Source organism: Piliocolobus tephrosceles, unplaced genomic scaffold, assembly GCF_002776525.5.
Source record: "Piliocolobus tephrosceles isolate RC106 unplaced genomic scaffold, ASM277652v3 unscaffolded_74, whole genome shotgun sequence".
Classification (NCBI taxonomy): Eukaryota; Metazoa; Chordata; class Mammalia; order Primates; family Cercopithecidae; genus Piliocolobus; species Piliocolobus tephrosceles.
Genome location: NW_022334718.1, coordinates 43,025 through 52,483, shown reverse-complemented (window position 1 = coordinate 52,483; position 9,459 = coordinate 43,025).

The window sequence follows — 9,459 nt, the reverse complement described above, 5'->3', positions numbered from 1 at the left end:
TTTTTTTTTTTTTTTTTTTTTTGAGATGGAGTTTCGCTCTTCTTGCCTAGGCTGGAGTGCAATGGCGTGATCTCGGCTCACCACAACTTCTGCCTCCCAGGTTCAAGCAATTCTCCTGCCTCAGCCTACCGAGTAGCTGGGATTACAGGCAGGCACCACCACACTCAGCTAATTTTGTATTTTTAGTAGAGACAGGGCTCCTCCATGTTGTCAGGCTGGTCTCAAACTCCTGACCTCAGGTGATCCACCTGCCTCAGCATCCCAGGCATTAGCCACCAAGCCTGACCTCATTTGGTTACTTTTTGCGTGGAATTTATTTTTTCATTCTTTTGTCTTTAATCTCTTTGTGTCTGTGTATCTAAAGTGAGTCTCTTATAGACAGTATACAGATGGATCATGTTGTATTTTATTTTACTTATTTTTTTTACATTTCCCAAGGCTCTGTCATCCACCCTTTCATTAAATCATTCTACCAGTCTCTCCTGGGCTCAAGTAATCCTCCCACCTCAACTGCCTGAGTAGCTTGGACTGCAGGCACATGCCACCACTCATGGCCTATATTTTTCTTCTCTTTTTTTTTGCGGGGGCGGGGGGAGAGCTTAACAGAAATTTATTTCTCTTGGTTATGGAGTCTAGAAATCCAAGTTAAGGGCTAGGCGCAGTGGCTCATGCCTGTAATCGCAGCACATTGGAAGGCTGAGGCCGATGGATCACCTGAGGTCAGGAGTTCGAGACTGGCCTTGCCAACATGACGAAACCCCATCTCTACTAAAAATAGGAAGCTTAGTCAGGCATGGTGGCGTGTGCTTGTAAGCCTACCTACTAGAGGGGCTGAGGCAGGAGGATCGCTTGAACCTGGGAGGCGGAGGTTGTGGTGAGGAGATTGTGCCACTGCACTCCAGCCTGGGCAACAGAGCAAGACTCTGTCTCAAAAAAAAAAAAAAAAGGAAAGAAAGAAAAAAAAAAGAAATCCAAGATCAGATCACAGAACTGGCAGGTCTGGTTTCTCCTGAGGCCTCTCTCCTTGGCTTATAGATGGTCACCTTTTCACTGTGTCCTCACATGGCCTTTTCTCTGTGAACATGCATTCTTGGTGTCTCTGTGTGTGTGTCCAAATTTCCTCCTTTTATAAAGTTACCAGTCGAATTGGATTAGGGCCCATCCTAATGGCATCATCTTAAGTAACCTTTTTAGAGACCCTATTTCTAAATACAGTCACATTCTGAGGTACTAGGGTTAGGACTTCAACATATGAATTTGGTGGGGATCACAATTAAGCCTATAACATCATAATTACTTAAAAATAAATAACATGGTGCTATAGAATAAACAGGTAGGAGTGAGGGTTTGGGAGCCTAGGGAGAACCTGATAAGATGATGGCACACCAAGTTGACACCATAAGGGACTGTGAGGGTGCAGCCACGTGGGAAGGAAGAGGAGACGGAAGATGCCAGACAGTCCTGGAGGTTAGGCAGGACTTAAGTGATTTTCGGACTGGTTATTCATCCAAAAATGAAAACTCTCAGGACTCAGAAAACGATAGGACTAAGCAAAAATGCAGCACCAGGGCCAGGCGTGGTAGCTCATGCCTGTAATCCCAGCACTTTGGGAGGCCGAGGTGGACGGATCACCTGAGGTCAGGAGTTCAAGACCAGCTCTGGCCAACATGGTGAAACCCTGTCTCTACTAAAAATACAAAAATTAGCTGGGTGTGGTAGTGCACACGTGTAATCCCAGCTATTCAGGAGTCCGAGAGAGGAGAATCGCTTGAATCTGGGAGGTAGAGGTTGCAGTGAGCCACAATTGCACCATTGTACTCAAGCCTGGGCGACAAGAGTAAAACTCCATCTCAAAAAACAGACAAACAAACAAACAAAAAATGCAGCGCCAGTGCCAATGTTTTGACTTCTTCTTGTGTAGCTCATCTCATATCTCCCAGTTACAAAGTTTCGTTGTATTTAATGTAGAATCCCTCTTGCTGGGAGACAAACCTGGATTCTATTGTTCTGTCCCCAGGGAAGAGATGTCACAAGTCTGTTCATTTATTGGAATAGTATTATTTAGCTTTTCTGCAGACTTATTTTCTGCAAGTTATTTCGGTTTTTTTTCTGGAACGGAATCTAAGTAACCTGGCAGTGCAGAGCCAGGTCCTGGGCTTCAAGATAGGGACACGCCAAGGCTCAGGACACAGACGTGTCCCCACTCTGCTACTCAGCAGCCTAGGGACTCAACTGGGCTAGTTAGTCGGCTTTGTCAAACCCTTCATCTGGAAAACAATGTTAGATTCTGGTTAAATTTAGCTCTGAATATGATCTTATCTATTTAAACTTGTTTTTTTTTTTTTATTTTTTTTTAGACATGGAATCTCGCTCTGTCACCAGGTTGGAGTGCAGTGGAATGGGCTCAGCTCACTGCAACCTCTGCCTCCTGGGTTCAAGTGATTCGCCTGCCTCAGCCTCCCAAGTAGCTGGGCTTACAGGCATGCGCCACCACGCCCAGCCAATGGGGTTTCACCATGCTGGCCAGGCTGGTCTTGAACTCCTGACCTCATGATCTGCCCGCCTTGGCCTCCCAAAGTGCTAGGATTACAGGTGTGAGCCACCGTGCCCGACCTATTTAATCACTTTTAAGGTTTTCTAAAAATCAAGTCCTCTGTATTACTTCTCTCAAGCTTTGGAGCCTAAACTAGAAGAAATCAAAGTCTGATTTCCACCTCTTATTTGTCTTTACATTCTATTTCAGCTCCTGATACTTGTTCATTTTTTGGACAGTTAAACAGCAGCTTGGACTCAAGTTCACTGTAAAGTTCACAATTACTCCTCGGCCATTTCCAGCCAACAGTGGCGTGGTCCAGCCATTCCTTTCCTCATTTCGGTCACCCACTGACCTCCAGGTTGCTCCCCAAATCCAATAGTTTGTGGGCACTTGGCACAAAGTGGGGTCTCCATGCTGGACATCCATGACAATGGCCCATTTGATTTTTTTTGTTTTGTTTTGTTTGTTTTTTGAGACAAAGTCTAGCTCTGTTGCCCAGGCTAGAGTGCAGTGGTGTGATCTCGGCTCACTGCAACGTCCCCCCCTGGGTTCAAGCGATTCTCCTGCCTCAGTCTCCTAAGTAGCTGGGATTACAGGTATGCACCATCATGCCCAGCTAAGAATGACCCATTTGATATTCTCACCTTCTGGCTTCTAACTGCCACCTCCCCTCACAGTTAGGTAGAGTTGATCCCATCCAAAATCTAGTCTTATGGAATCCCCATGTGATGACCATCATCTCACTTCCTTAACACCCTTGTGTCATAAGCTTGCTTTCAGACCTTATCAGGCTTTGGACCAGTACACCTTTCCCATTTGCAGAGTCCAGAAACTGGCCCCTGTCTTATTGCTTCTTTACTTCATCCAGGTCCCATCATTCCAACCACACTCCCGCAGGTTAGCCCCATCCTTTGATGCTAACTGCTCGAGCACTGCCTCTACTCATCATCTTGCCAGGATCCCCCAGCTATCTGGCTTTCTCTCTCTCCCATGCTGATCGCTGGGCCTTGTGAGACAAATGAAAAGCTGATTTATCTGAGTTACTACAACTCATCAGAGCTGGTTTTCTCACTTCATCCAAGCCCTCAGTGCTGCTTGGCAGTTATTCTGTTTGTCCTCACACAGTGTGCACTACCATGACCAGCTAATTTTTGCTTTTTTTTTTGTATTTTTAGTAGAGACGGGGTTTCACCATGTTGGCCAGAGCTGGTCTCGAACTCCTGACCTCAGGTGATCTGTCCACCTCGGCCTCCCAAAGTGCTAGGATTACAGGCGTGAGCCACCCTGCCCGGCCCTGGTGCTGCATTTTTGCTTTGTCCTCTCTCTCCCCCACAATGGCTAGCCCAAAATGTCACCATTTTGCTCCAGCCCCTTTCTTGACCTACCTGTTTCTTTATAGTTACCTTTATTTGTTGATCCCTCACTTCCCTAATTAAAGGTATAAATTATTCAAATTACTGTGATTTCTGATTTCTTTCTCCTAATACAAATGACCCTAAATACAATATAGGCCAGATGACCCAAGGAGACAATGACGGTGTAGACTTTTTTTTTTTTTTTTTCTGAGACTGGGTCTCACTCCGTTGCCCAGGCTGGAGTGCAGTGGCCTGATTACAACTCACTGCAGCCTCGACCTCCAGGGCACAGGCAATCCTCCCACCTCAGCCTCCTGAGTAGCTGGGACTACAGGCATGTATCACCACACCCAGCCAAATTTTTTTTTTTTTAAATTGAAGAGACAGGATTTCACCATGTTGCTCAGGTGTCTGGAACTCCTGTGCTCAAGCAATCTGCCCATCTCAGCCTTCCAAAGTGCTAGGATTACAGGTATGAGCCCCTGCACCCAGCCCAATATGTAGGCTGGTCTTACACGTCAGATACAAGGTTCCAATAATTCCATGTTATTTATTTTGGATGGGTGACATGTGAATGCACGTGGGATGGCATTTGGGCAGAGCAGCAGCGCCCGAGTTCATCTTCCTCTCTTGGGTGGGACATCAGGAATAGTCCCCGCTGGTGTCCACTTTGGGAAGCTCTGGGTTTCAGCTGACCTCTGCTTCACATGGGTACCTAACTGCAACTTGCAGTGCCTTTACACAGTCAGGCATAAGAGCTGGAATTTCCATTAATCTCTCAATATTTGCATAGGTAATGAAGTGTCTTCTGAAGCCAAAATATTTGAAAAGGAATGCCCCCCATTATTGTGTGGGTCAAAATCTCAGGTTCACCTTGACTGCTCCAGGCTGCTGTGGATAGACATCCCTGAAGGGGTTCTTTCAAAAGGTGCCTCTAGATCTTGAAACTGTTGATTATATTGCAACTGTCATACCTACAAGGACTGCTGGCCTCAGCCAACCCCTCATCATGGAGCTGTAGAAACAAGGGAGAGGCTGCCCCTGCTCATGGCCCTCTGTATAGCCTTACTGAGGGGTTCAAGTGTGTCTCGGGTAAGGCAGGCTAGGAGAAAAGATATACAAGGTTTTCAGCTATTGGAATGCTGGATCCTTAGCCAGGGATTGGGTAAACCATGTCCTAAAAAGACAGAATGATTAGGTGAAAAACAGAGTCACAAATGGCCAGTACTGCTTATAAACCCCAGAAATCCTGGGACATGGTGAGAGCCTTCCACTCTGGAAACATCACTTGATACCTTGGTTGGACTGTCTGGAAATTCTACCTTTGGATCTCAATCCACAAATCCAGGTTGTCCCAGGGGTGTTTTTGCCATAAAAGGGTCAGAATTGCCATGCAAACAGAGAACAGTGCTGACGGGTGTTCAAAATCAAGTCATAAACTCCATCTCAATGGAATCCTCTAGCCCGTGGAAGTGGGGGAATACTCCTGCAGGTAACTGGACAAGGGATTTCCTCTTATTGTTCTGCCTCTCTGGACCAATGGGAGTTTCCAAATACAGCCACCTTTGAAGAATAAAATTAGATAGTTGGGTTGAATATCCCCTGAATACGTCTGGAAGCAATTACATTCTGCCTTGACTCCTGGGAGTGCTGAGTGAATAATGCCTCCCTCATTTCATCTAATAGCGATGTGGTCAGCTCATTAGTGAAGTTCATATTTTTGTTAAGAAACTCGTGGTGAACTCGGTTTCCAAGCAAAATATTTACTTATTTTACTTTTTATTTTAGAGACAGGGTCTTGCCCTATCACTGAGGCTGGACTGCAGTGGTGCAATCATGGCTCACTGCAACCTCAACCTCATGAGCTCAAGTGAACCTCCCACCTTAGGCTCCCAAGTACCTGGGACTGCAGGTGCAGGCCACCATGCCTGGCTTATGTTTTTGAATTTTGTTTTTTTAGACACAGGATCTTGCTATGTCGCCCAGGCTGGTCCTGGACTCCTGGCCTCAGGCAGTCCTCTTGCCTCTGCCTCTCAAAGTGCTATAGGATTACAGGTGTGAACCACCACGCCTGACCAGACAAAATTATTAGATTCTTCCTTTCTGGTGCTGAAAGTGAAGCTAGTATGTCTGCTCAGTGGGATCCTACAGGCATCCTCTGCAGCTGTTGTGGAGGTAGATACAGCGCTTCCAGGATGTGTATCCACCTTACCTTAACTTAGGTGGATATAGAGCCTGCAGGATCCTCTGCTGCTGCTGCTGCTGCTGCTGCTATGGAGACTGAAAATGCTCTCCAGTGCCTAGCAGGCCAGATGTAAAAGCTGACTTGGAAAACAAGGGACATCAGTGCTGAGAGCACCTACCTGCCTGAGAATAAGAAGCAGACAGTCCTGGGTATGGCATCACTGTCATGGTTGGCTAGCAGGTACCAGATAAGGCATGGCCAGAAGTGGCCAATCAGCTTTTAAATGCCAAAGACAGGACAGTTACAGAGGGGAGAGGTGGAGAGGACATGGTGAGAGGGACAGTAAACACCTGCAACATGTGCACACACAGGTGGGCCCTTGGGGCAGAGTCGGCTGAGGTACCGTTGGTGATGAAGATGCTGTGTTGAGACACTGGATACCCAAGGCATTTATAAAAGTTCATACACATTGGAAGGACTTAAGCCTACTCATGATACCACCCGGACCTCTTTACAAAAATGCTGAAGATATAAAGAATTCTTCAATTGGACTCTGAACCTGTAAGTTTCTTTTAATGAGGGTCAAGCTCCGAGTTTTGTGTTGCTATGTGATTCTATTTCTTGATTTTAATACTGACAGAGAAAAGTATGGATACCTTCATTCCAAAAATCTACTGGGGCTGGGCCATCTGAAAGGATCACATGATACGGGGAAGAAATGAGAGTCTGTATTATTAAGAGAATCCTGGCCGAGTGCTGTGGGTCATGCCTGTAATCCCAGCACTTTGGGAGGCTGAGGTGGGTGGATCACAAGGTCAGGAGTTCAAGACCAGCCTGGCCAAGATGGTGAAATTCTGTCTCTACTAAAAATACAAAAATTATCCGAGTGTGGTGGTGAGAGCCTATAATCCCAGTTATTTGGGAGTCTGAGGCAGGGAATTGCTTGAATCCAGGATGCAGGGGTTGCAGTCAGCCGAGATTGCACCACTGCATTCCAGCCTGGGTGACAGAGTGAGACTCTGTCTCAAAAAAAAAGAGAATCCTCTAGAAGTCATGTTTGTTTTAGGGTGAATAAGGTTCACATAGAGGCCAGAAGTGGCTAGAAAAGGTACATCATAATCTGATGACAGACCCTGTTATGGAGTGTTTCTGGATGGTTCAGTCTTTCTCACAGTTGACTGGATCTTCTCCTGGTGCACAATAGCTCTGTGTCCACCTGGTGTCAAGTGGTTGGAGAAGGGGGACACCTAGGATCTCCAGATCATGTCATTCCTCAGGAAAAACAAGTGTGTGAGGGAAGAAGTCCTTTGCAGTCCAGGAATTGAACTGCCCTCTTCCTAAGGCCGCTCTATTTATTTATTTGTGTCTGTGTCTGTGTGTGTGTGTGTGTGTGGTGTGGTGGAGGGTCGGGGGTGCATTTTGGAAGAAGACACAAAATTCTGTCCTTTAAATCTACCTAGATAATGCACACTATGAATTCTACAGTAATACTGTCGGTCTTCCTTTGCATTTAGATATTAGAAGCAGGTATTTACCTGAGAAAAAATGAGGTACCTAAGTTCACAGCTAATAAATAAGATCACTGTAGACATGACTGGGGAAGGGAAAAGAAAAGCACATAACTATCCTTGCTCAGAACAAAAACTACTAGGCTGGCATGGTGGCTCATGCCTGTACTCCCAGCACTTTGGGTGGTCAAGGTGGGAAGATCACCTGAGTTCAGGAGTTCAAGACCAGTCTGACCAATATGGTGAAACCCCATCTCTACTAAAAATACAAAAATTAGCCGGGCGTGGTGGCACATCTGTAATCCCAGCTACTTGGGAGGCTGACGAAGGAGGATTGCTTGAACCCAGCTGGCGGAGGATGTAGTGAGCTGAGATTGCACCACTGCACTCCAGCCTGGGCAACAGAGCAAGACTGTCTCCAAAATAATAATAATAATAATAATAATAAATAAATAAACAAATTTTAAAATTATGTTTAAAAAACAGGGAAATTAAGCTAAAGTACATGATAGGAAAAACAAAATGGTAAGGGATTAAAAGAAAGCTCAAGGTAAGTAAATAAAAGCTAAGGGAACATGCTGTAAGTTCAACAAACCAAAATTAAGTAAAGCTAGTGAAGAGGTCATCTACACAAGAATGATGAAGGGACACTTGGCAGTATAGAGATCTGAGTCCAAGGGCCACGAGTCCCAAGCCAGGCACACGGCATCCCCTGAACTACACAAAGGAGCCTCCCATTCTGTTACGCTTCTGATTTTGGAAGTAGGCTATACAGCTTTGTCTATGCAGGGACACCTGCAGGGCTTCAGGATTCTCATTAACTCAGACAGTTCCAGATCATCCCACTCCTGGGGTCCAGCCAAGGAGCCATGACTCACCTACTCCGTCATATTCCATTCATCACCCTGTGTGCAGGGCCTCCTTCACCTAGTGGATATATGTCCCTCACTCAGGTCAGTAAATTGGGAGCCCCATCTACCCCCTTAACACAGGGGCTACTTAAGGGCTACACATTTGATACGGTTTGGCTCTGTGCCCCCACCCAAATCTCATGTTGAATTGTAATCCCCACTTGTCAGGGGAGGGACCTGGAGGGAGGTGATTGGATCATGGAGGTAGATTTTCCCTATGCTGTTCTTGTGATAGTGAGTTTTCATGAGGTCTGATGGTTTAAAAGTACATTTCCCCAATCTCTCTTTTTTTTTTTTTTGAGATGGAGTCTTGCTCTGTTTCCAGGTTGGAGTGCAGTAGCGTGATCTCGGCTCATTGCAACCTCCGCCTCCTGAGTTCAAAGCAATTCTCCTGCCTCAGCCTCCCGAGTAGCTGAGACTACAGGTGTATGCCACCATGCCCAGCTAATTTTTCTGTATTTTGTTTTTAGTAGAGATGGGGTTTCACCATGTTGGCCAGGATGGTCTCAATCTCTTGACCTTGTGATCTGCCTGCCTCGGCCTCCCAAAGTACTGGGATTATACAGGCATCAGCCACCACACCTGGTCTCCCCACTTTCTCTCTCTCCTGCTACCATGTAAGACGTGCCTTGCTTCTCCTTCGCCTTCTGCCATGATTATAAGTTTCCCAAGGTCTCCCAGCCATGTAAACTGTGGGTCTATTAAACCTCTTTTCTTCATAAATTATCCAGTCTTAGGTAGTTCTTTACAGCAGTGTGAAAATGGACTAATACAACATCTATGGGAGATTTTTTTTCCTTTCTTCCTAGAATCCTTTCCTGAAGTATGAAGACTTTCTTTTTTTTCTTTTTTTTTTTTTGAGATGGAGTCTTGCTCTGTGGCCCAGGCTGGAGTGCAGTGGCCGGGTCTCAGCTCACTGCAAGCTCCGCCTCCCGGGTTTACGCCATTCTCCTGCCTCAGTCTC